Genomic DNA, 25,390 nt, shown 5'->3' on the forward strand with positions numbered 1-25,390 from the left:
CGGGTGATTTAATTGCGTTTGCTGGCAAGTCCCATGAGCCACGACTCAATACTGCTTAAACTGCACAATGCTGTTTTCGTTGCCACAGATTGATCCACATATCTTCAAATAATTCATCGATTTTAATGCCATTTTGGTGCTGTTCTATCAAGGGGAGGAAAGAAAAATGACGCAGCGGCTGCGTGCGTTGAGTGCGAGTGTGGTGGGGAAAGTGAATGGTGTGTGTGTACGGGCATGCGCGTGTGTGTGGGGGAGAAGCTGTATGTAGTGCTGTGATTTGTATGCAGTGACATATGGAGCATAGAACTGTGGTTAGCGCTACGCTGCGCGACAAACCCGGCGACCCGAATTCGATTCGCGCTCACGGCCAACACCAGTGACGATTATCTGCACCGGTCCTGTGGCCACAAAATGATAGCGTAACAAAGTGGCTCATCACGTGTAAATGTATAGCAGCCAAAGACTCTAAACGCGTGGTGGTGACGTTTGATTCTAAATGTGGAGGGAAAAACCGGAGGACCCGGAGGAAAATCCACGCAACCATGGGAAATGACACGCAAACTCTAAATATACAGCAGCAGGCGTCAGGGTCGGGATCGAACCCAGGACCTCCTGTATACCAGGCGAGGTAGTTAACATCTCACCACCATGGGGGGAACCCTGAGGAGAACATGTAAACTCTAAATATATAGGCGTCAGGGAAGGGATAAAACCCACGATCTCCTCTATACATATGTATGCTGCACTTCTTTTGCGCCATATGTAGCCAACCATGCTAATCGGAGGTCCGGGGGAAGGACAAAAAAAGGCGTTTATCAGGCGAGGCAGTTAACATCTCGCCACCGCGGCACTGAATCACCTGGCCGGAAGTTTTCCTGATGAAACCATTGAAAATCAAGAGATGGACATGTTCAACAGACGTCACTGTTACGTTAATGAAAGCAACGAGAATTAATGTTCATTCTGCACTGGATCAAATCCAGACAGCTCCTCGGCTCTTTTTGGTGTAGAGTGTATCAGTGTATGGGACTACCACCATGATTACAAAGTAGGCCCATCCATAATAACCCTATAATATTGTACCCTCAGGGCCGCTGCCTTCGGGCAAGTGATAATCGTGCGCGTTACAAATCAGCATTATTATAATTATTCCTATAAACCTAAGAACATATTTATGAACATTAGATGCATGGACTCACCGTCTCTGTCAGTTTGGTATTTGTGTCATGAGGGCAATCTAATGTGAGATGGTTATGGTGTATGTATGTGTGTATGTGTGTATGTATGTTGAACCTCTTTTGCACCGTACGTGACCAACTGTGCTAATCGGAGTTGCATACATACTCATGCACGGAGTAGTATCTCCTGGAATAATAAGCCCCTGCATTTGATTGGATGGAAAGGCCTCGCTATATGTAGGGATGTAGAGGATGATTTATATCTCAACTCGAAGCCAAACTCCTGGGTTAATTTTGGAGGCAATGTAAGTTAATTTTGGTACAAAAAAGGTAGTAAAAAATTTATTGGAGAAAATACATACACAAAAGTGTTGGAAGTCTGAAATAGCCAAATGAGCTAAAGGAGTCAACCATGCCCTGTGTCCTATGGCAGCACCGCGTGGCAAAATGTTTACAATTCATGTGAATTGGAAATTATACAGCAATACGGCATATGAATACAGACATAATCTACATGACACCTTCTGTTTATTATTATTTATTCCAGCAATGTTCACAGCTTTGTGGCTAGTGTTACTATTTCGTCAAGTACATAATGTAACTCTCATTATACACATTCTCTCCATTGGGCATTCATACAAATAGCGGGACATTAACTTGGAACATAATATATCTAAGGGCTTTGATGTCATGGTAATTTGATGGCAACAAGCATTGATACACATATCGTTAGCAATGATTCTTGTAATAATACATGCTTGTTAACAACCATTTAATACAGTAAAACATAACATAGACGATTTTCCCATTGGGATCTGCTGCTTGTACAGTTATAAAAAAAAAATCACTGATTAAAGCTGAGGATCAAGTACTTTATATCTGCACAGGTGTTGTACCTTTTCAAGTTTAATCCTTCGTTTATTATTTATTCATTATAACACCCCTCAGTTCGTACCGAAGAGTTACAAGCAACAGGGTGGAAATTACCTTGTTCCATTCCTTCCAAGCTTCAGCACCCAGATGCAAATCTCAATGCACAGCCCAAGATCAAGGCAGAACACAACCTCAAATCAATGGGCCTTATCGTAGCTTCTACGGCTAACTGCCGGCCAGACAGGAAAGCAATCTGCGGTCTGGTGGAATGAATCTCATTCTGCACTCTAATTTCTGCGAGCCTGTGGATCTGCAGGTGTGTTTACACTAATAATAGAGGTTTTTGGAGTTATATCGCATAAATATATAAATGTGTCGTTAAAACCCGCCACCACCCGACACAGCCAACTAGTAAGGGTTGTCACGTAAACAGAAAATGCCAATTCGTCACTCAGGTGTGTTAGAGAGCCAAGCCACAACATTGACAATCTGAGTACGACATTTCGCCAGTAATTACAACATCAGGCGACAGCCAGATGTGTTTACGCTACGCAGCATCAAGCCACCCCAGTGACGGAGATGTGGCCACTGGCGTGAATGAACACAGCGCCTCCCGTGTCCGCAGCTGGCTGTCGTGGAATTGGGCACGATAAATTATAAACAACCTGGACTAGAGCATGGGCCTCACGGGAATGCTGATGTAGGGCACAGGGAAAGTAGATGGCGCGTCATGTTGCGTTTTAATTGTGTCAATTTTATCCCGCCAAATTATGATGAAATTAGAATACAATATAACCTTGCTTATATACGTATCCACAGTCTAAATCACAAATTGCAAAAAAATTTGAACCGCTTTTCTCCAAAGCTTATAGACTTGCCATTATACAGTATTTAAAAGTATAGAACAAATCTTGACCTTGATATTCTTATTTCAATTAAATCAAACTAGCGCAATTTTTCATTCAGTGCGTTTGTTTCTTTACACAGCCAAACTCACTAATTGTATCTTTAGCACTAACCCACAAAACAGACACTTTATTAAAGTATGAATTTTATCGCTTTCCAAAGCCCTGACCATAAGCCACAATCTCAAATTAAGAACTTTTCGTTTAAAATAGAAAACAAATCCAATGCATTAACTGAGACATTTCTAGGTGCAGGTAATTAAAATAATAGAAAAGACAAATTATTAATGAGGCTTGCAGGAAGCTCCATAAATGAACCCTGCCAAAATTAACGAGGGTCATTTTAAAGATGTGTATTTTATACATGAGCCTGCTTATCGCAAAATACAACACTTCGTAACGTGTGTCTTGCAGACACAGCTGTCAGCAAGCGTATGAGATGGGGCCAAAATGAAAGATTAAGCAAAGCTGAATGAATGTATTGTAAGTGGCACGCTCTGAATGCCAGCTGCTCAAGCTAATCTGACTGATTTTTGTGCAAGACAAAACATGTTCGAAAAAAAATATCTAAACACCCTGGGATTCAGGGGACAGAAATCAAAAGAGTATGTTGAATGTTTATTATGGGCATGCCGCGTTGCAGAAACACTACAAAGTCAGAGAACCATTAAATTCATCTGTCTTTATTTCAGGTTGCTTTGTTTAGTTGGGTGACATTGGTAAGAATGTAGGCATTGTGGGACCCACACCAATTACTTTGCTGGAAGGCCACGCCATTCTATGTCCATTCATGCAGAGGGCACTAGCAAATGGGTTCTGTTATACCACTGCCAGCACCGCTTCTATAGCCGGTGTTGCTCTCAGGAGCCGAGTGCTTTGATCAGAACCCTCATTTCTCGAATTGTGGTCCACACGCATTGCCAACTGCTCTCATCCATGTCGCGTTTCGCTGCCTCGTGACACAATAGAACATGCCACCTTCTTCCTTGCCCGCACAACTCAAGAATTACACCTCCCTGCCCTTATCTGTCTTTCAAACATCACGTAAGCCAAATCAATTCAAGAAGCTTATCAAATCTCACCTACTCTCCTTACCCTGGCCTCCATCTGTTGCTGGTTGCTTTGCATTATAAGCCTCTGGTCTCTGCTTCGCAACAGTGACTAATTCAAGGAACTGAAATAATCTATTTTTTTTTATGTGGCTCGCAATCCCCTGAAAATTTGTTTCAGCCCTTTGTCAATTCACCACTGGGTGAAGGTTTTCCAGCGCAGTGTCGGTCATGGTAGGTTATTTGGCCATAACTTCACCATGCCGGTCAGTGCCCGTTGATGACGAGAGGAGAAAGGACTGGTCCAGATATCACTCACCGCTGATGTTTACCGTGGCCATGAATCACACTCAGGTCATTGGGTTCATCGCGCAGTGAGCGAACAGCTGCACCACCGCTCCTGCTTGCATTTGCTCCCGACAAAAAAAATGTATCGCTGAGAGCTGCAATAAAACACTCCAATCCCAAGTCCTTTCTGTTGTGTGCAGCACTATGAACGCAGCGATGCGTAATCATTCGAGGCCAAGTTGACCCTGGTGGAGGGCACTTTCAATGTTGAGTGCTGTAGGATAAGTTGGATTGTGGAGCTGCAGGTCACAGTGCCAAAGAGCCTCACTGAAACTAATGCACACCTATCTTTGAATTTGCATTGCCTGTGTTGGAGTTGGGCTTTGTTGCTGGCATCTTACCAGTTCTACCTGCCATCGGCTAAAAAGCCGTCAGTCAGTCTCTCCCTCTTACTCTCTCTCTGTGCCTCCCAGCTTCTCTCTTTCACTATACCTCTGTCTGTATTGCGAGGCAATGCTTATCCAAAGCATCTGTCGCGCAAATCAGAAGCGATGTATGCAACGTGTGTATGTTGAACATATTTATCTCTTGCCAACCGTGCGAGAGGTGAAACAAAAGGGTCCACTCACGATGACCATCATCACGGCGCTTGCACGCACGCGAGCCAGCCGTTCAGAAGCAGTGGTTTGTTGGATCAAAGAGAGGACATGGTATGCTTTGAGCTTCCCATCATACTTGGCCATGAGGTGGCCAGGAAAATGAGAGACGCATCAAATGGATCGTGACCCCTTCGTGGAGACCTTTTGAGTATTGTCCTCCGGCGTATTTGGGATTTTTTTCTGGGTACTCTGGATTCCCCCCTAACATATAAAAGCACCATCCTTTGTCAATAATAACAATACAGCAATTTGCTTAATATGCAATGCAGGAGCCATGCATATATAATTAAATTCTGAAACCTCAATTAGGATTTCCTGGATCAATAAGTGACAGTATTATTGATGTTAATTATGACCGGTATCAGATGCCAAAATTGGATATGAGCATAACCTCTACAATTCCACCATGCTGAAGCAATCAAATACAGTAAATACATTTTCGACACCATTAAAGCTTATTTTGCTTTCCCCAAACGCCACCTTGAAGTGTTGCCATCTTAAAGACCTGAGCAATATTCGAGGTGCATTGCTTAATTAATGCTAATGAGCAGTGAAGAGCTAATCGATTGATTCAAACTCATTCATTCACTGGACCATAGCCCGAAATGCTATGTTGCTCTCAATTATGTTACTATAACAACTTGCAACTGCAGCCATGGTGATAAGTCAGTTACTTGGGCAACAACGGTACGATGCTCACTGTCATCAACACAGGGCTCACACGTCTCCTTTGTTGGAGGATAATTAACTTCCATGTTAACGAGGTAGCTATGCTGTTGCTATGGAGTATTTCAACAGTTGCTATTTTTTTTATATATATTGGAGTTATATTTGTCATATGTTTGACACTTAGTACTGAGAGATTAATGTGTTTTTTTAAAGGAAGCCCGAATTATCTTTAAATGTAAAAGGAAGCCCGAATTATCTTTAAATGTAATTAGCTATATAGGTGGTGAAGTTTTATACTTGAGTTACAAATATATCACCGCAATAACAAGGCCAGTTTGAGCCCTCCGTTTGAAGGATTGACGTGCTTCTAAGGGGCCAAAATGTTCACAGAGAATATACAGCAGCTGTTAGGCTACAAGAAAAGCTTGGCATTCAGGCGATAAAGTTTCAGGATAATTTAGAGAACCACACACATACGCAGTCATATACAACCTTTAAAAAATGAATTACTGCACCCTATACATTATACAGTAGACTGTATGTATGCGTGTACTTTATATTCAATGTCCTTTATCTAAACAGGTGTGTATCTAAGCAGGTGTTTAGATAAACAACCAGGCTACAGTCTACATTATAGACTGCCAGTACGCTCACCCAGCTTAATAACCAGGCTACAGTCTACATCATAGACTGCCAGTACGCTCACCCAGCTTAATAACCATTGCTACAGTCTACATTATAGACTGCCGGTACACTCACCCAGCTTAATAACCAGGCTACAGTCTACGTTATGGACTGCTAGTACACTCACTCAGATTAAGAACCAGGCTACAGTCTACATTAGTGGTTTTTGTTTTGTATTATTTTTGTTTTATTTGTCATGCTTTTTATTCACTTTATTTTTTATTTTTATATCTACGTGACTTTACCGAAAGAACCAAAGAATATGTGTAATCCCATTAAGATAAATTGTTGCAAAGAATAGACCCAGGTTACCTTTGTTATGTAAGGGATGTATTTTATTTGGCTTGTTTATTTATTTATCCCTATGAACCTCGCCGAGTTGAAAGACTCTCGCGAGTTTATAGAAAAATCCCACGCACGGAACACAACTTTCAAAGTTATCTCAGAGAAAGCGCAACCTATTTACAGTACTGCCCTCGACTGACACTTCATTTTGTCTGCAGGTGCATCTCACACTGATGCTCTCAGCAAGATTCACAACCCCCACTCCAAATGCATTCGTTAATTTCAGGTCATTTTCACACCAGGGATGTAGCCCTTAACCACTTGAGAATGACGTCACAGGCTTTTTAATAATAAAATGAAGAGCACGTGACATTCTTCGGCAATTCTTAGCCAACCGCGGACGCATGGACGGCTACAAACAGGGACAATTACCACACAATTCAATCCAGATGATTAATTAACTGACGTCGTTTGTTTCACCCTGTCATGCACGAATTATGAAAGCACGAAAACACTGTCAAGTGGTTCCATGTGCTCTTCATCAAAGGAAACCCGCAAATATGTCAACAACGTTTCGTATAAAATATTCATAACTTTCGGACCATGTCCATCTCAGCAGACCCTGAGCTTCGACTGGCTGCCATCGCGCGCAGCGAGCTCTGCGTTGTGTTTCTGCCGAAGTAGTCGCCGCCGGATATCCATCCCACCGCTAGATCGCCACGCGGAAAAGAGTAAGCTTCCCATGGCGAGATCTGTAGAGCACCATCGGTTTCGAGACACGTGCAAATCATCTCCATGAGCATGACCCGAGGAAAGTGGTGGAAATTCCACACACCCATGGTGGGGGCAGATTTGTTTTTGTTTTACATTAGAAGGCTCCTGTTGACTTCCCATGAATTCGTACTAATTTTACCCCAGAACAATATAAGGCTGAGATGACCTGTGGTTCAAGTTTTCTAAGTTAACAAAACAGAATCGAAGAGTAGGCCAAATACCCTCTGGATCGCTCTCTAGGATTACGCCTAGTGGATACCTCTTTGCCAACAGTAATATGAACAAGCAATTGCAGGACTGCACCTTTACCCCTATTATGCATAGTAAATATAACTAACACTTAACAATGCAATGCATGCATTCGAAGGTCAACATCTTACATTCCTGTTAGCATTAGTCACTGCAGAATTTGTATTTACTTACATTCAACTGTTCAACGAGAACATAATACACTATTTATGACTAGCAGCTGGCAACTTTGTCTGCTGGCAAGCAAAGCTGAATTATAGAAATTCGAAGGTACAGCCTTTTACAAATCCACCCCACACCTTCCGGTTATGGGTGTTGTATGACCATACTTCACCTCGCTGGTCACCGTGGTGGCTGTGGCCATTCGTCGAATGCTACTCTTTTATTTACTAGATAACGCCAACTTTTTCAAAGGCAAACTGACTACACACGATAGCTCGCCAAAGTGGCTTATATCATACGTGGGAATTTGTTGCGGGGAGCGAGAATACGCGAACTCTGAATATACAGCAGGCATCATCAGGGTCGGGATGGAGCCCACGACGCCCTGTGTACCAGGCAAGGGCGATAACAGCTTGTCGCTTCGGTGTCCTATCATGGCCTTGAATTGCAGTCAGATTTCCAGGTGTGTAGCACAGTGTGTCAACTACCACGCCACAGCTCCACACTACAAGTCGAAACAAATTTAAATTGTCACTGTCCAGGTGAGACACTACACAACAACTATTTTGTTTATTTGTAATTTTGTAATCTAAGCCGTAAAAAAAGAAATTGACTATTGTAAAATCATAAAAAGCGTAAGTAAAATATAGATTTATATTTTTGGTTAATATAACAATGACAAACATTGTTTAAAAATCATTGTAACGCAATACAAAGAAAAACAAGTTCTAATAAACCAATTCCCAGCACTGCTGCCAAACCAATTGCAACACCAGGCTTGAACCACATTTAATACCATCCGTGTAGATGCCCTACCTGCACTTAAAGGAATGAAACTCACAAAAGCCAAGCACATTCTTTGAGCACCTCCTGTTGATATGAGAGAAAACCACAGCTGATCACTGCATCACAAGCCTAAGCAACACCTTCTTATAGAAAGCTCCTGCTGTTATTTATGGTTTTCTACTCAGCTTTGATTCTGCTTAGGTTCATAATCTGTCTGTTACTGAATCCGTAAATCTGTTCAGTAAATAAATTAGTTACTTCAATTAGTTACTTAATTATCGATACATTAGTCATGAAGCTTGCTTTGTGTCATATACGATATCGAGGACAAGCTGCCAAGCATTATTCAGTGGATGTGAAATTGAATTGGCTCAGGCCATATTTTCACATCAACCGGTATATTCCCTTGCAAACTAGACAACTGAATTACATGTAGAAATTATATGCATGACATATAAAGATGCTCTATGTAAGCTGGTTGTGTGGTTGGTGGGATTATTTTTTTTTGCAGACAATCAACACGTTCGAAACGCAGCCCATCATCCCTCTGGGGTCAATAAAATGAGTATCAACAAATTACCTCTGAATGCTTTGATTCCAGCTCATCATTTCCTCTACAATTTTTTTCCCCGTTACTTTTGACTTTTCTCAATATCCACTCTAAAGTTAATGTTGTCCAGTAGTCGTAACTTAGTTTAACACGTAGGCTTTCACGACCAATATAATCCATAAGAGGTTTTTTTGGGTTAGATCGCGTACATATATAAATGTGTCGTTAAAACCCGTCACCACCCGACACAGCCAACGAGTAAGGGTTGTCACGTGCCCAGAACACGCCAATTCGTCACTCGTACAGCACACCGGTGTGTTGGAGAGCCAAGCCACGACATTTATAATCTGATTACGACGTTTCGCCAGTAATTACAACTAGCTTCATCAGGCAACAGCCAGATTTGTGGAGAAGTCCACCTGTTTCGTTCCTTGTATAGAGGCGTAGATGTGGTGACCACACTTCTGCACTCTTGCCCCACGTGGGGGGGCGGGGGGGGGGATTACTGAGGCAACGTACATAACGCATGTGCATTATGCGAGCCCTTTGATATTGTCTTTCCTGGATATGAAATCAATTTTATTCATGGCCAAGCGAGAAGTATGTGATTGTTAGATTTATTTAGCTGAAGGGCATTCCGAATGTAATCAATCAACTCGTTTTAAATGAGACATTAATATAAAATGCAATAATTTCACACGTTCGCAAATAACAATAATTGTCAGCTTAGGCTGTAATGCAAACTAAGCTAAACTTCTCTTCCACTAATGACCGAAAGGTTACTTTTCAATCATTAAAAATACACGGCTTTTATCTTCAAGATATCCGCAGCTTCTGCAGTTTTCAGAGAAGCATGCATGAGCTCCTGTGATCAATGCAACTAATTGTTGAAATTTTAAAAGTGCACCAGTTTCCTTGAATGCCACTCACTAATCGTTGCTGAATTAGATCGTGAAATTTCTACACACAGGATGTATATTCCCTTGCTTAAATTTTACGTGGTTTATTAAATACAAAAATATCCAACTCTGGCTTGAAAATGTGTTGTAAACACGTAGCCAGCCTATGTATTGCAGTATTGCAGGCCCCTTTAACAAGACGCACACATTTAAAAGTTCAAGGGGTGGTTGCCATGCATCTGTATTGTTTATTGCCACTGCTCACAGAAGGGCCTACACTAGAGGAGGCTTTAGAGAGCCCCTCTGGGCGATATTTTAGCTGACTCTTCCACGCTGGCTGGACGCGTCTTGGAAGAAGTGGTGGCTTTTATTTGAATTTGAGTTTGTTTACGTCGGGTGAGAAACATTCAGCCGTCAGCTGTTTCACAAGAATGGCCCACGGAGGAGCTCGGTGAGGGAAAATTGTAAAAAGTTACAGCAATTAATGGGTGGAGGTACCCACATATTACCGCACTGCATGCGGCCTGCTAATCAACTCATTGTGGTTGTACCCATTTATATTATTGGGTGGACAGAGGCTGGGTAAGTTAACGAAAACTTTCTCCATTGTTTTATCTCCCGTGCGAAGAGATGGAATCGGCGACTTCTGATTGCAAGTTCAGTCTGCTGCCCATCACACCATGGCAGCATCTCTATGCCAAACAATTAACTTTGATGAGAGATATCTGAAAGGTTGAGGATGCTGCCCTCTTTAACTCAGCATGGCATACTTGAGGGAGGAATGATATATGTAAATCAAGAAACATTTGAGTACAATTGCAATACTATACTTTCCCTGACACATTTCAGACGTGCCTCTGCTGCTATAATTGCCCCCTTCTGCTTCACTCTTGAGCGTCTTTGTCACCTCAGGAATGTCTGCATTCACAACAAAATTCCCCTTGTGATTGCCTTCCATGCACTTTTTTTGCAGGGTGGCGAAGTGATAACAATAATGCCTCATCGCAAGCAGCGTGTGGGTTCGATTCCCGACTCAGTCTGTTTGTTCTTCACCTATTTTTTCATGGGTTCCCTCTGGGTTCTCCGGTTCTTCCCATAGCTAAAACGGTACACAGCGGAACGAATGTTTTGGTCAAACATCATGATGCAAAAAAAATGTGTCTGAAAATCACTTAATTGAGAGTACGTATAGCATCGCAGCCTATTTCGGAAACGAGGCAGGACCCTCCTGAAAATAAGTCTTGACATTCAATCGGACTTTCCTGGGCGAGCAAGCGTAACCAGAAAGAAGACTAAGTAAAACAAAAATAGAAAGTAAATGCAGTGTGTTGACATCTAAATGTGCAGTGTATTGCTCAGTGGATTGCGTACATCCTTCCCCAGTGGCATGAGGGAGGTGCAGTGCAATCAAGCCACAGGTCTGGATTTAAGAGAGCAAATGTCATAGTTAGTTTCTGCATGCATTTGAACGTATTGGTGGTACACCGGTGCGCGGTATGAAAAAAACAAAGCAAACATTTTTGCAATAATTTTTTTTATTTTTCTCTCTTATTCGCAACCCCGGTCAGAAAATCTTGCCGGGTGCATCAAACTCAGTTCTCGTGATGTCGACGCAGTTGGAAGACGAATGTCAGTTCTAATGTTTGTTGTAGACTGTCTTATGCGGACTGATGTGTTATGCTGCACCGGCATACCGCCAATGTCCACTTACTACTCCGCAAATCTACCACATTGGCATAATTTAATATTGCGGTAGTAGCTATAAGGAATTTGTATTTTGGGGTTGTCCTTTTCCCATTTTATGTTTTTTTGAAGTCGCAGACTCTGTTTAATATCTCTGCAGCAGTGGTAGTGCCATGGTCAGGTGGTCAGCAACAAACAGCGCTCTTGAAGGTGTAATAGATCGGAGTTTTATATACGTTATGTTTCTTTAATAGAGCACGTTATAAGGTGTTACAAAAAGACTCAAAAGCCGGCATACAGTAGGCAGATACAAAGTCACTGGCAGGTTCCATTCCAGACAATCGGCTGGCAATGAGAATCGCAAAAAGTCCGTGGAGAATGAAGACTCAAGTCTTCGAGAAGAGCCCGTTACATTACAAATACATTTCATTATTCTCTATATCAGGTTAAAATAAAATAATGCTTCTAATTCAGGACTTAATTAACCATAGCAGCCAATGGTTTTAAACACTTCGGTTGAAAGAAATTACAGGAGGTAATAAACGCATTAGCTGTAGAAATAATACTCACGTCTAGTGGGGTCCATTTGGAAATAAAGTTGGCACAATGGGGGTCCGCTAAAAATAAAACCCGATTCACCTACTATTTCCTGAATGTCCAATTTATCTATGATGTGGTAATTTTCTAAGCATGCACTTGTTTTTCTTAAAGATAATCCATCACTTACAGATTTAAATTACAGTCTTTATCAAGAAGTTAGAGAAGCTTAATCTTGCTCCGGCTGCTTCTTAATTGGATTTTGTAGGATTATGCGAAAATGTATCTTTTCATGTGGAGTCAGCTGTTGCACGGACGACAATAATGTTGCCGGTTAGAGACTCTGGCAGTGTTTCTGTTCACACCATGGAGTGTGGATGATGTGAGAGCCAAAGTTAAATGTGGTTCAGGTTTGTCTTAACGCTCATGAGAGAGCCATTTAAACAAAAAAAGCACGTCAACTTCATTCGAACACGTGTTGGGTGTTGCATTGGTTGCAGCCTCGAGTGTGCTCTCGGGCTGAGTGGCTTTTTAGCGGGGCACATAATAAGCAAATGTCCTTTATTGCTGGCAGTAGCCCTACTGCATGCATTAATCAGTCTCGTGACATTTGATGCAAACATTTCCCTTCTGTACTGAAGGATTTGCAAACTTTGAAGCGTTTCAATGTCTGGGGGTTTTAAGATGTTTAAGTTTCTGTTTTTTTTTTTGTGAGGCATCACAGCATGGAACATGTTACACTGAACGCAGGCTAATTCAAAGCCAAAACTCTCACAACACTCAACTACTGCAGAGGTTGCACAGATTTACAAGGGGATGTCATTATTAACATTCTCAGCCATGAGGCAAAGGTGAACATTCCACCTTCCCACGATGGAGCCAAGTCTCTCGATATTACCACTGTTGAATCAATCACGGCAGAGTAATGTGTTAGGTGAACTTGCTGCCTTCTGATTACAAATCTAATCAAGAGCAATATACCTCGTCAGGAATTGAGTAAATCAGCTCAGAGGAAATGGCTGCCCTACAGAGAGTCGCTGCCCTCTAAAGTTTCGGTCGCTTGAGTAAAGAGCTGAGACAGATCACATCCACGACGGAACTCATTTGCAACTGTAGCGCAACATTCCCGTTGAATCTGTCAGCAAAAATTGCCATAGTCACCGAAGGGTTTAACTCTGTGAGATGCGTGCATACAATCCCACTCATAGGGCAAACCCCCCAAAGAAATGTAAGATATACTATCGACATTTACCAAACAACAAATTAGCCAAACTATGATATTAAATTCGAGCGATGTCAAATGTAACTACGTACACGTATACCACATGTTAATAAACACACAGAGGTAACGGTGCTGAACATATGATAAGGCTGTGAGAGTATCGGTATGGAATCATACCTCAGGCGACATACAGATTGTAACAATATTAAAACCAGGTATCCTGAACAAGCAAGCAACACCTCACTGTGGTAACTGCAACAAATAGGCTAAGTTGGCGAAGTATTCCACGCTAAATGCCGTAACATTTAGTGATCAGCATTCTAATACGGGGGGATTTCTACCGTGGTGTTATGGTTCACACACTGATATTGCAATATAGTGGTTGCTGGCTCGATCTCCCAGTGCGAAAAGTTGAACAAATGTTGGTACAGGTTTCTGAAATTGTCCAGCCTCTGTGCACCCAGCGGTCTAAATTGGGGTCACTACAGTTAGTTGATCGGCAGAACCCAAAGTATGGATACTCTCACCTCTTCTAAGACATCGAGTCGGTACGGAAGAGTAGGCTCAAATAACCTTCAGAGTCTAGAGGAGCTCTCTGGAGCTCCATGGAGAGGAGGCCCTTTTGCGAGCAGTGGCGTAAGCAAGCAATTGCAGGGCTGCGCCTTTCCCTCCCCTATGGGTAAGGAGCTGTAGAGGAGGAGGTTGGCAGATAGTATGGAGATCGCAGGGACACGAGGAACACCTCCGATCCCTCAGATCCACAGCGTGTGGTTCCAGTGCGGAGAACTGGAGCCACTGGAGCTATGCACTTTTAAATCTATATATAAAAACGTAATTTCTGAGAAATTGCTTTCTGTATTTAGTTTGTTGTCCTTCGCCCCGCACCTCCGATTAGCACGGTTTGCTGCGTGCGGTGCGTAAGAAGTTCAGCATAGTACACACGTACATACATTTGAGGAAGTCGATAAAGCGTAAAGTGGATTTCAATGTGGTCTCACCACGTTCAAAATAATGGTATTGATCATTGAATGAATGTTGGCGCAGCAGACACTTTATTGAATTAAACACACTAATGTGCAGTGGTGTCAAGTTGTTACACTGTAATTAACGTTACAATTATCGTTTTAATTAGTGCAACCTTTTGATTCAGCACAAGCCCAAAAAAATTAGTGTTGTGGGTAAGGTGATAAGGAAAAAAGTCTATTTCTCAAGCCTCACTGGTGGTCTCTAATGACTTGCTTCAGTTTTTCAAGGTGCTAACCTATTCTACAATTTTCATGAGTTCATGAGCAATGTCAATTAAGCCTTCAATTAAATTACAGTATGCAAATTAACAAGATATCGTATGAATTATTACCAGTGATGCAAAAACCCAAAGCCTGCAGGCACTTTGCAGTGGCGTTTCTTGGGCATTTTATTGTCAGCAATGATAATTAATTGAACAAGTGTCACATTAAATAATATATTTTGACTCAAATAAATGTAACCAAGTTGTGACTTATCACAAGGCCATCATGCACATTCTATATCTGCATGCCAAGTATCCAGGGTCAGGTTTATGGAACAGGTATTTATAGATTAACTTGACGCTGCTTTACATGGGTTACGGGACTGGGATATAGAAGCAATTGCCCTTTTAGCACTGTGCAAACATGTTTTATATTGCTTTTAATGATAAACAGCACTTGTTTTGACATAAAACTGAAAAACAATGTCTGTAACACGCGCTTAAAATTGTTTTCCTGGCTTATGGAAATGTATTTTTATTGCAAAAATGCACAGAGTATTTACTGTAATTGGTTCATTTCAACATACATTTTTCTTTATTTCATGTAATAAAAACAGCAGTATATTGTACGAATGGCTAATTAGGACAGAACAGAGGCAAACAGAATTACCTAAAAAGATGTTCGTGCATTTCAAGAGGACATTTATTTAGCCTAAGCCAGAACCTTTTTGCATTCACCGACTTAAGGTCAAAATTCTAAGTTTATCAGATGGTGCGCTTGCCCGTTAAGTGTTCCCTTGTTCAACCTTATTTTTGCACATATTAATATTGTGAACAGGTATAGTAGCCCTGCATTGTTGGTGTGGTAAACATGTCGAAACTATTCTGCCACAACCCTTCCAACACCCTTATGAGCTCTGTCTGTGAGCTTCTTGTGAAACTATATATTTCACTGCCTATGTCAATTATCAATAAAGCAGCATCAAGCAATCCATTTTAAGGCCAAACACGTAACAATTAAGGTTAAAAGATGATTATAAATCACATGTGTGCCCTTGTTGACTTTTGCTCAATGCGTAAAATAAGCATGAAGGGGAGACTCGCCACACCGACCGATGTGAGCGGTCGGTTGCCAATTTTTAAAGCCAATTTACTCGCGGACAAATTTCCATTGCAAATCACATCGATATTTTCAAGAGAATTGAAAATAATGGTTTTGTTTTACAGCACATTTTACCTTAGATCTGTACGCAGTTCTCGAATTACAAATACCCATGGCCTACCATTTAAATCAGTATTGTTGGCAAGTATGAATGCAATCTCCTTAGACAATCATTCCACTGCTTTTTTGCAGAATAAAAGCCAATTCCACGTAAAATCTGAATGTTTAGCATTTGACAATTCAACGACAGATTGCATTCCACCACCGTTAATCGCTCAATTGTGGATTGGCCCCAAGTGTGCCGGGTTTAAAGTGGAGGAAATAATTTGCGGAAAGCTTTCCACGTGTTAACATGAGAGAGATAGAGATCGATGTGTCGTTGGAGATCACCCTTCTCTCTCACCTTGCTCTGAAGAAGGGCCGCTGCTTGAAACGTCAGATCTATTCATCTCAAAGGCAGTGCTTTTGACAAACGTGGTTGCGGGTTTCAATTGAAGGCAGAGAGCCTCACTGCAGAGCTCCATCGCCACAGAGAAGGCTGGCTTCCTGCTGTTGTGTGGCTATCCCTCAAACGCTGCTCATTCCAAGTTCCAGTATCGGGGATTTAGGAGATTTGGAGGAAAAAGCCTTGCTTATCTGCATTCAATGAACTGAGCCTACATTAAGATTCGATTTAAATTAGCCCTAAACATTGCACAGCAAGTTCTGCGTGTGCTGATTGCTGCTGTCAGAATTTAAGACAACTGACCATTTAAATGTCATTTTTTCGCATTAATCAGTAGGTGTTACATACACAATTTCTACTAACTACACCACGGTGGTGAGGAGACGTTGTCTCCTTCGCCTGCTATGCAGGAATGGTTGGGTTCAATCCCGGACCTCAACGACTCCTGATACATTTGGAGTCCGCGTGTTCTCTCTCCCCGTGCTCGAATGGAGTTTCCTCCACATCCTCCCGTTTTGACCTCCACATTCGTAAACAATTTGTTTAGATTATTTGGCTCCTATAAATTCTCGCACATGATGATATGAGTCGCTTCGATGAGCTATCATGTGTGGCCAGGTCACATCTGAAAAAGAGCTCATAGCAAGTAAGCAGTGAATGGTCTACCACTTGCCCATGTCACCACCCAAAAACGTAGCCTCGTCTGCTGATGTGCAGTCACATTTAGATGCTGTACAAATCCAAATTTAAATAATTCCAAGAAAAAAATCTACTAACCACAGGAAATATTTTTGTTCGACAAAAGGCCTTTAACTAAATGATTAATGCCTCTGATTATTTTATATATATGAATAATTACAAATATGACGTCATTAATATGCATTATAACTGACATTTAACATTAGCCTTCCATATGACAACATACACATATATCTGCAAACTGAAATAAGCCCGAGCAAGACACAATTATCACTAATGAAAATCAAGGTGCTAAAGTAAAACCTGTTCTCTTTGGCTTTGAAACAAGCCTGCTACAGTTCTCTTTACTAGGGTCCCACGTTACCTGCTGAGCGAAGGTGAGAGGGGCCCGCTCAAAAGCTTAATGAGCATGCTGATGATGCCAAGGAACCAATGAGCGAGCACTCTCCATAGAGCAAAACTAGTTGCAAACCTCATAAAAAAAGCACGCTGCGTTAAGCATGTGGCAATACATGGAAGCAACTGCCACTGGGACTTGCTCTGTGGTCATATGGGATAAGAGTAAATTGGGCTATACACCTGCAGCTTGCCTTGCATGACATAATGTGACTGAACACGCAGAGAGGCAGCCTGCCAGTGAGGCAAAAGGTCACCCAAGGGCCTCAGAAAACTTCAGAGTCTGAGGCTCCTCTCGTGAAATTATGTTTTGCCGGTTGCCACCATGAACAGCTCTGACTGTTGGATTAGTTTGACGACGAAAGGTGTGAAAACAAAACAGAAGCATCTGACATTTTAATATACATCAGATGATTACGGAGGATGCCATGACCATGAAAGAAGGATCGAGTAAGCGACGTGGGTGTGTATGATAGAACAAAGCAAGATTGCTTTGGAGACATTACCAGGAACAAGAGTTTGTCACGGGTGAGACAGCTGTGCAGGAGAGTGGAGGGCAGCTTTTCGATACGGACATTGAAGTCGCACCCATTGCTCGGGGACCAATCAAAAGGCGTAAGTTCACATGCGGGACACTACGAGAGCGGGCCTTGGCAGCCGGGCGTTGGCTGTGCAAGAGCTGAGGGGTATAGCTCTCTGTCGTGTGGTTGGGTCCAGCCACGTGTGGCCCGGTGTGATGTCAAAGCGTAGAAAACGCTTCCAAGTTATTCAACACAACCAGTAATTGAGGGATATAGTATGAGGATGGAAACAACGGCATGATGATAATGATCATCATCATTATGCTGGACAGCATTAGTCGTGCCTCAGTGATAGGCAGGGGTCATGAGGGTGTTGATCTGGATCTGAGTTCATTACGGCATTGTGAGTGTGGGAGAAGCCTTCGAGTTGTGTTCGGACCCCTCGGGAGCTAGAATACACGAGGCAATGTATAATTCGACGCCTGCATAACTTTGACTTGCTGTCGGATTTGCAGATTTTCAGCATCTGCTCATAGAACTACCGTATTGAAAATATTATCACAGCCGGATCATGAGTCAAGCTGATTAAGAGCTGCAGCATTCTGCTATTCAACTGCATCAATTGTAAGAAGCTCGTGTGAATAATTTACCAGTCCTGTAGTAGATTATGCTTGCTACATAACAATGGGATCCTAGGTGAGGTTGCAGCTGTTAAAGTCTTAATGTTGAGCTCATCACCAACGTGTATGTACGCCTGGTCGTTTCCACTGCTATGTCTAGGACACGCTCTTCATGATAACCGTGATGATGGGTTGAGTTTTCACTGGGTGACATTGTCTAGCAACTCGGATGACAACTCTAGTGGAGAATAAATGCAAGGTCTACGCACCGCTGACTGAGAACTGGGGCTGTGATAACTCACCCGCTCCGTGATTTGATGCATTGTCACAATTTCAGGCCACAACTTGATCTACGTAAGTTATTTTTTTTTGCCATTATGGTGCATGCAAATTATATAATAGTATGGAAATTCTCCAACATGTCGTGAGAAAACATCTTGAATATGATCGTTCGAATATGGAAACAGGGGAAGATAGGTAATTACATTTCGTAATCAACTTGAACAATTGGATGCAACTGTAAATTTCTAATAGAAAGTTATTGAGTTATATCATGGACAGAGCTAAATGGAAGGTCATGTTCGCTGACGTCTTTCAGAAAGGACATGGCACATAGAGAGAGTCATTAATTGATGCAATATAATGCAATGCTCCTTTATATAAGATGTAAATTCAACCACGTATCAACAAGCAAACCCTGTTCTGGTTTTGACTTGCATGCCGTCATCAGGAGACAGGAATGCTCGTCGTAAAATTGATAGTGTTATTAATGTGATGTATGTGGATTGAGAATGATATTTTTTCTTTTACGCATGAATGCATCCTGAGCATGATAATCGACTTACATCAAGATTGTATTCCCATTTGCCTGTGAATTGCTCGTACTTATGCGCTTAGGAAGACTATTATTTAAAACGTTTTGAATATGGTGCTTCATTAAAAATAATGTTTACAATTAAAATAAAATGCAATTTGGAAATCGTATGTATGAACATAACATAGCACAATACAAACAAACAATTTCTATGAAAAGTAATTTTATTTTCTAATCGGGGAAGCAGCGTTTTATTGTTGGGTTGTCATGATTTCTAGCCATGTAAACAATTATTTTTTAACTTAAACATTTTTTTTTTACCAGATAAGGCCCACTGAGAAACGACCTGATCACAAGTGATAGCTCAACGAAGTGGCCGATCACGTGCAAATGTATAGCTGTCCAAATACTCTAAACGCACGTTTCTAACTGTGGAGGGAAAGACCGGAGGACCAGGAGAAAAATCCACACGACCACGGCGAGAACACGCAAACTCCAAATATACAGCAGGCGCTAGTGTCGGGATGGAATCCAAGACCTCCTGTACACCAGGAGAGGTAGTTAACATCTCCTAGCCCACATCGAAATAGCAATTTCTATATTTCACTCTGTCGTTTCGGCATGCCATTTCCCTTTTTTACTTCTTGCAAAATTGTTACTTTAAAATTGCAGCCAGAAAAAGCTCAACTCTGACATTCAGAGTGCATGTCGGCACGATGTGTGGGGATATGCTGGCAACAGGAAGCTTGTTTTGCCACACAATGCACTTGCCTGAGTATGCCGATCAACGTAAAATGACTGCATCACCTCACCAAGGTCGTCGGTAAATGCCCATTTCGCGTTGTGGATTCATTGTCCACTAAATAGGTTCTCATATGCTGAAAAAAATACATTACATATTTAGTAATGACAGAGAAAGTAAAGGCGGCATGGGGCTGCCACCCCCCCCCCCCCCTCTCTGTATCCCTTCCTAGCCTTAGTAAGGTGTTCACTCGCTAACAGCACTTTCCCCAACAGTCTGTGAAAAAGTATGAGTGACCTTTGTGTTTTATGTTGTTGTCCCAAGTATGTTCGTGTCCATGCATATGTATGTACATATGTAGGTATGCGAGCCCTGAGCTGTCGGTGGAAAATCCTGCGCTACTATGATGGGCCATTCTCTCCGTAGGATGTATGTACTGCACGTTCAACTTCTTTGGCACAGTACATAGGAAACCGTGCTAATCGGAGGTGGAGGGGAAGGACATCAAACTGAAGACAAAACGCAGTTCTAAAAAAAAAACGAGTTTTCAATCTAGAAGATTTAAAAGTGCATAGCTGCAGTGGTTTCTTAACATCGGAAGGAAGAGCGTTCCAGACGGCCGCAGAAGCGCATCTGAAAGGTCGCAACGCAGTGACCGTCTTTGTTATGTTTACACGTGCTTTGCGAAAACATAACAAGTCAGAGTACAGCAATTGTGGTGCCAAACAACAGCCTGGTGGGGAGTGGGGGGGGTTCCTAGGCGGGAGAGTGTGGAGAGCCCCCTTCCTCCCATACCGTGACCTTTGCGATGGCTGAAACTGAAAATGTATTTCTGCTCTTTGTCCCGCCCCGTGAAACCCAATCATTACAGCCTCACTCAGGGGCCATCACTCGAACATCCACAGCAAATTGAAGGGCGCAGCATTCGCAAAGGCAGCCATGGGGCAGAGGCTTTTGCCGCAATGCTGCCAAAGCCGCATCGTCAAACGGCGTCGAGACTTTCGAGATTAAAATGTTTTGTTTCTCTCTCTCTGATCGCACACTGAAGGGAGCACTTTCGTTTGCAAAAAAAATCGTAACGGTTGTCGCAAAGAAAAAAAAACGGTTTGAAATTTTAGACAATGAAATGGTCTTCATATTTAATCAAACACTGGCCAATGCTCATCCGAAAATGGTGACTTCCAGTCGGTGTTGCTACATCTCTCATCAGACAAGTCTCTGTATAAGATGACCACTACCAAATTCTTGAAAAGTGGTACTTATTTTAAATGATGGGCCGAGTCACCCCCTTAAATAAGCTTCGTAATAATACTCATACAGCAAATTATTTATACAAGGGGAATGTCTTCAGAAGGATCCAACTTTGGAATGTTTTGACCAATCACATTTTAAGCGATATTTTAAACTCCTAAGCATTTTATTGATAGTGTTCTACGACGTCCCTGCCTAGCTAAATTCAGTAACGTTATGGTTGATGAATTGAAGAAAAATCACCGTCTCAGCGGTGATAAAATTCACTATCCAGGCAAAACAAAAAATCCACTGGTCCAGCAGTTAGCACTCTGATGACTATGGAACCCAGCCATCTACATGAACAGTAGCAAGCTGTATGCACAATATACTTTGAGCCAAGCTACAATTTCACGTCAATATCAAATGGGCACCCATTTGTTGCTTGCAGACAAATACAGCATCGCATGGCAATCAAAATGCAGTACGCCTATTGTTATTCTCTCCATCCATTACACTTGACAGCTACAAGCTATGATCACACCGATACGTGGGTGTCGACTTCCACCTAAGCTGCTGGAAAATGGCCATGAGGAATGCATGAAGTACACGTGCCAAATTGTTCCACATCCCATGAAATCAATGCTCGCTCAGAAAAAATAAATTCTGCTTCGTCTTCCAGTCATCAAACGTATCGGTAGCCGGCTGGATTAGCTCTGAATGGGTGCTTTGCTTTTCCCGATTGCTGTTCGGTTCAATTGCGTTTGTTTTCAGTTGGTCAGTGCGCCAGCTATATTGAATATACAGGACGATGATTATACAGCATTACTGCTTTGAGCACGTGTGTATGAATGCACCTTATTTAGTTATCGTACATTGTATTGACTGCACATGATGGGTTATTTAAATTCAGGCCACGTATCCAGCTACATGTCTGTTTCAATCGATACTTTAAAAAAGCCATTCCAGTCACAACTGGGACACGTGGCCACATGACATGAAATGCTGGCGGTATTTTAGAAGTCCCCCATTAGTTGCTTTAAGTCTCAATAGTTTTTTTGCCTTCATGGATTGCAAGATGGCAGACAGCTGTTGAGCCAACACATCCTGGTGAACGTTAGTTGATGCGCAGAGCGACCAACACACTGTGAATGCAAATTTCACCAGTGGGTCTCCCGGTGGTGATGATGCAAGGCATAAACAGACTCGGCAAAAAGTTCAGACCCCAAGCGGGTGATGAGGTTCCGTTGTCATGAAAATAAGAGGGATGCACCGAACGTCAGCTCAAGTTGAGACCCTAATAAACATCATAAGCCAATTGACGTGAAAAGATAATTAACCTTTCCCATCTCTATCTTGTGTGCATCTCTCTTCCCTCCTTTCACTACATCACTGTGGCTTTTCCACATCACTCGTCTCACTAAACGTGTCTAATAGTATTTTTTTCTTCTCTCATTTTTCTACTTTTTGATCTTATGCCCGCATTGATATCATCTCGCCACATCTCTATCTCTTGTTTACATCTCTTCTCTCGTCTCGCTTGAATGTTATCCATTTAAAGGAAGGGAGGGTGGCAAAACTAATTGGTGCTTAGGGCCCCCAACGGGTCCGCAGCACCATTAGGTGTTCCGATCGACAAACTGTCTCCGACTGTAATAATGTGGAATTTTCACCAATGGCTCAGGGCCACCAATGAAGAAGAGCACTGCCCCATGCTCGTTGGAGAAGGGAGACACTTTCACTATTCGATACTGAAATTCAACTCCACTTCCAATTACCCAGCAAGCGTGAATATGTGGAAAGCGAGGGAAGGACTCCACGTTTCCCTGGGAGAACGTGGCGCCTCCGAACTGATGGAACAAGGTAAGGAGAAACGAGTGGTGGAAATGAACATGGAGTCAGGCAGACCACGGTAAGTGTGTTTTGACGCAGTGATCCCACCGAGCTGCTCAAGTTTCGACTAGTGCTCGCACAGGGAGATATTCCTGCGAGGGGCTCATCTCTGGCCGGGAGTATTCCCGTGGCGTCGTGTGCAGCGAGCCGTGCCGACGGCACAGTAACGAGGATAACAAACGTACGTCACGCATTCTGATGACTCGCGAGTGGTTGCACTTTGCGAATGAGAAGTGAAATGTTGTCCTCCACGCGTGCAGAAGAATGGTGCCAAAAAAAAGACAAATCAAGTCACGACTACCTGCAGAGAGAAAACAAAATGGTGCTTTTGCTTTGGGGGATGAATCTGGGGAACATTGCATTTGTTAAATCCTTACAAACTTTTGACAATGTATCAGTGCTGTTCAGGCATGCTCCCATAGTGGCAAAGCATGAGTCCAGCTTTGAGGAGCTGTTGGGACGTGGACATTCTACAAATGACTCGGGAATACAAACAGAGATGATTCGTTGGCCAGTGTTCGTCTTTAACAAGGTGAAACACTGGAACATCACGCAGTCTAAATGTAATGTAGATGCCAACACCCCCCTGTTCAGTTGACCACAATGGTGTGGCACTTATTTCCATCCATGGCCCTCTGCCAATAATGGAAATTCCACTTTTTTAAATCGTGGAAACCAGTGTCGTCATGAAAATATAATGTTGACTGTTACAAACTAGTACCTGTTTTATCAACCCCAGATAGAACATATGCTGAGTTGACCGGAAACTGACCTAGGTCACTCTTGAAAATTAGACGATCCTGCTTAACTGCTCAAATTCAATAAATACAATTTAACTTACTGGGGTTTGAACTGAAGTCTTTCAATTGTTTACGTAAGCGCTTTAACTACTCTAACGCCAAGCAGAATAAATATGTGCACGCACAAATAGTGTGTGGATTCTCTTAGCAAAGCAGTCACAAAATACAAACATAACAGAAATGTAAACAATGCGATACAATATCTTTCAATTTATCCAGAGGCATTTTTGTTCGTACAAATGTCTTGTGATATATGCCTATTCAACCAATGTGTAAACACTCTCATATCAGCACAATTCCTGCAACATACGGCCAATAGAGCTTAAGAAGATAATACGTTCACGAGCAGACACACGAATTTGCAATGTTGAACGAGGGAGTAGGCAAAATCACTTAAACGAAAGAGCTAAAAAAAAGTGACAGCTTTAGCATACAGAAAGGACAAAGAGATCAGTAATGCTGCATTTATTTGCATAATAATCTATATAAACTTCCGTAAATACAATTGGGCAAGAGGAAAATTATGAATGGAATAGTGGCGTTAAGATGAAAGTAATTATCTTCTCAAATCTACATAATTGCAAATTATATGACATAAAGTGATATCTGTAGAGAGCAGATGATACTTTAGAGGCTTCAGATGAGACTCGTTTGAAGGGTATCGGGAGAAATGGTGTAGATGCTACATAAAATTAACCAGAATGCCCTTGTTTAACAATGAGGACCGTTTACAATCGGGAACACTTATAGGGATCGAGGAAGGGCATTCTGGACATTAACATAGTCAAATGACAGGGCACAGATTTTATGTTCAGGCCAGTAGCCACGTGGAAGTTTGCCTGTAACCGCTCTACATTTACGATCCACGATTTACCGCTTTGATATTTGAAAAAATATTTTTCATATTTTATGAGCAGCTTTAGTGAGCCTCCTTCAGTCGGTTGCTCTTGCAAAAAGGGAAAAAAAAATACTCATTGAGCTCTTCCCACCTTGAATTAAGTATTCTCATTCAATTTGCAAGCCCACTCTATTTTACTCGATGTGGATAGTAGCTATGTATGCCAATGTCCTTTTTTTTACAGAATCATAATATTCTATATTTTAGAAGTAGAAATCAAAGTTAAAGTAAGTTCCCACTCAACTGAGTATGGATGAGGTTGGTGAAAACTGTCACATTCCTTTCACGGTGATGATTCAATCCACAGTAAAAAAAACATCACTTTCCATTAAATAATACCCAATTTTTTTTATTTAAAGCTTTCGTGACTGCAGTGATTCATATTCTTGGTTCTTTCGGTAAAATCACGTTGAAGGGAAACAATACAATAATAAAATATATAAAACAATAAAAAAACATATATATTGTATTATTTTATTGTTTCCCTTCA

At 41.9% G+C, this 25,390-nt stretch overlaps 1 protein-coding gene across 3 annotated transcripts in view; it reads right to left on the reverse strand.

Moving 5' to 3' along the window:
- The window catches only part of LOC116940843 (protein PALS2-like), a 226,327-nt gene that overhangs the window by 157,514 nt on the left and 43,423 nt on the right, over positions 1-25,390 (reverse strand). Inside the window, exon 1 of one of the 3 annotated variants that reach the window (XM_032951097.2) lies at positions 1-25,326. The exons of the other annotated variants lie outside the window; for them this stretch is intronic. The gene's annotated coding sequence lies outside the window, so the exon portion shown is untranslated. Of the gene's footprint in view, positions 25,327-25,390 lie in introns of those variants that run through there. 3 annotated transcript variants of the gene reach the window in all.

This window comes from Petromyzon marinus, chromosome 10 (genome assembly GCF_048934315.1).
Source record: "Petromyzon marinus isolate PM22_M1 ecotype Great Lakes invasive population chromosome 10, UKy_Petmar_22M1.pri1.0, whole genome shotgun sequence".
NCBI classification, from domain to species: Eukaryota; Metazoa; Chordata; class Hyperoartia; order Petromyzontiformes; family Petromyzontidae; genus Petromyzon; species Petromyzon marinus.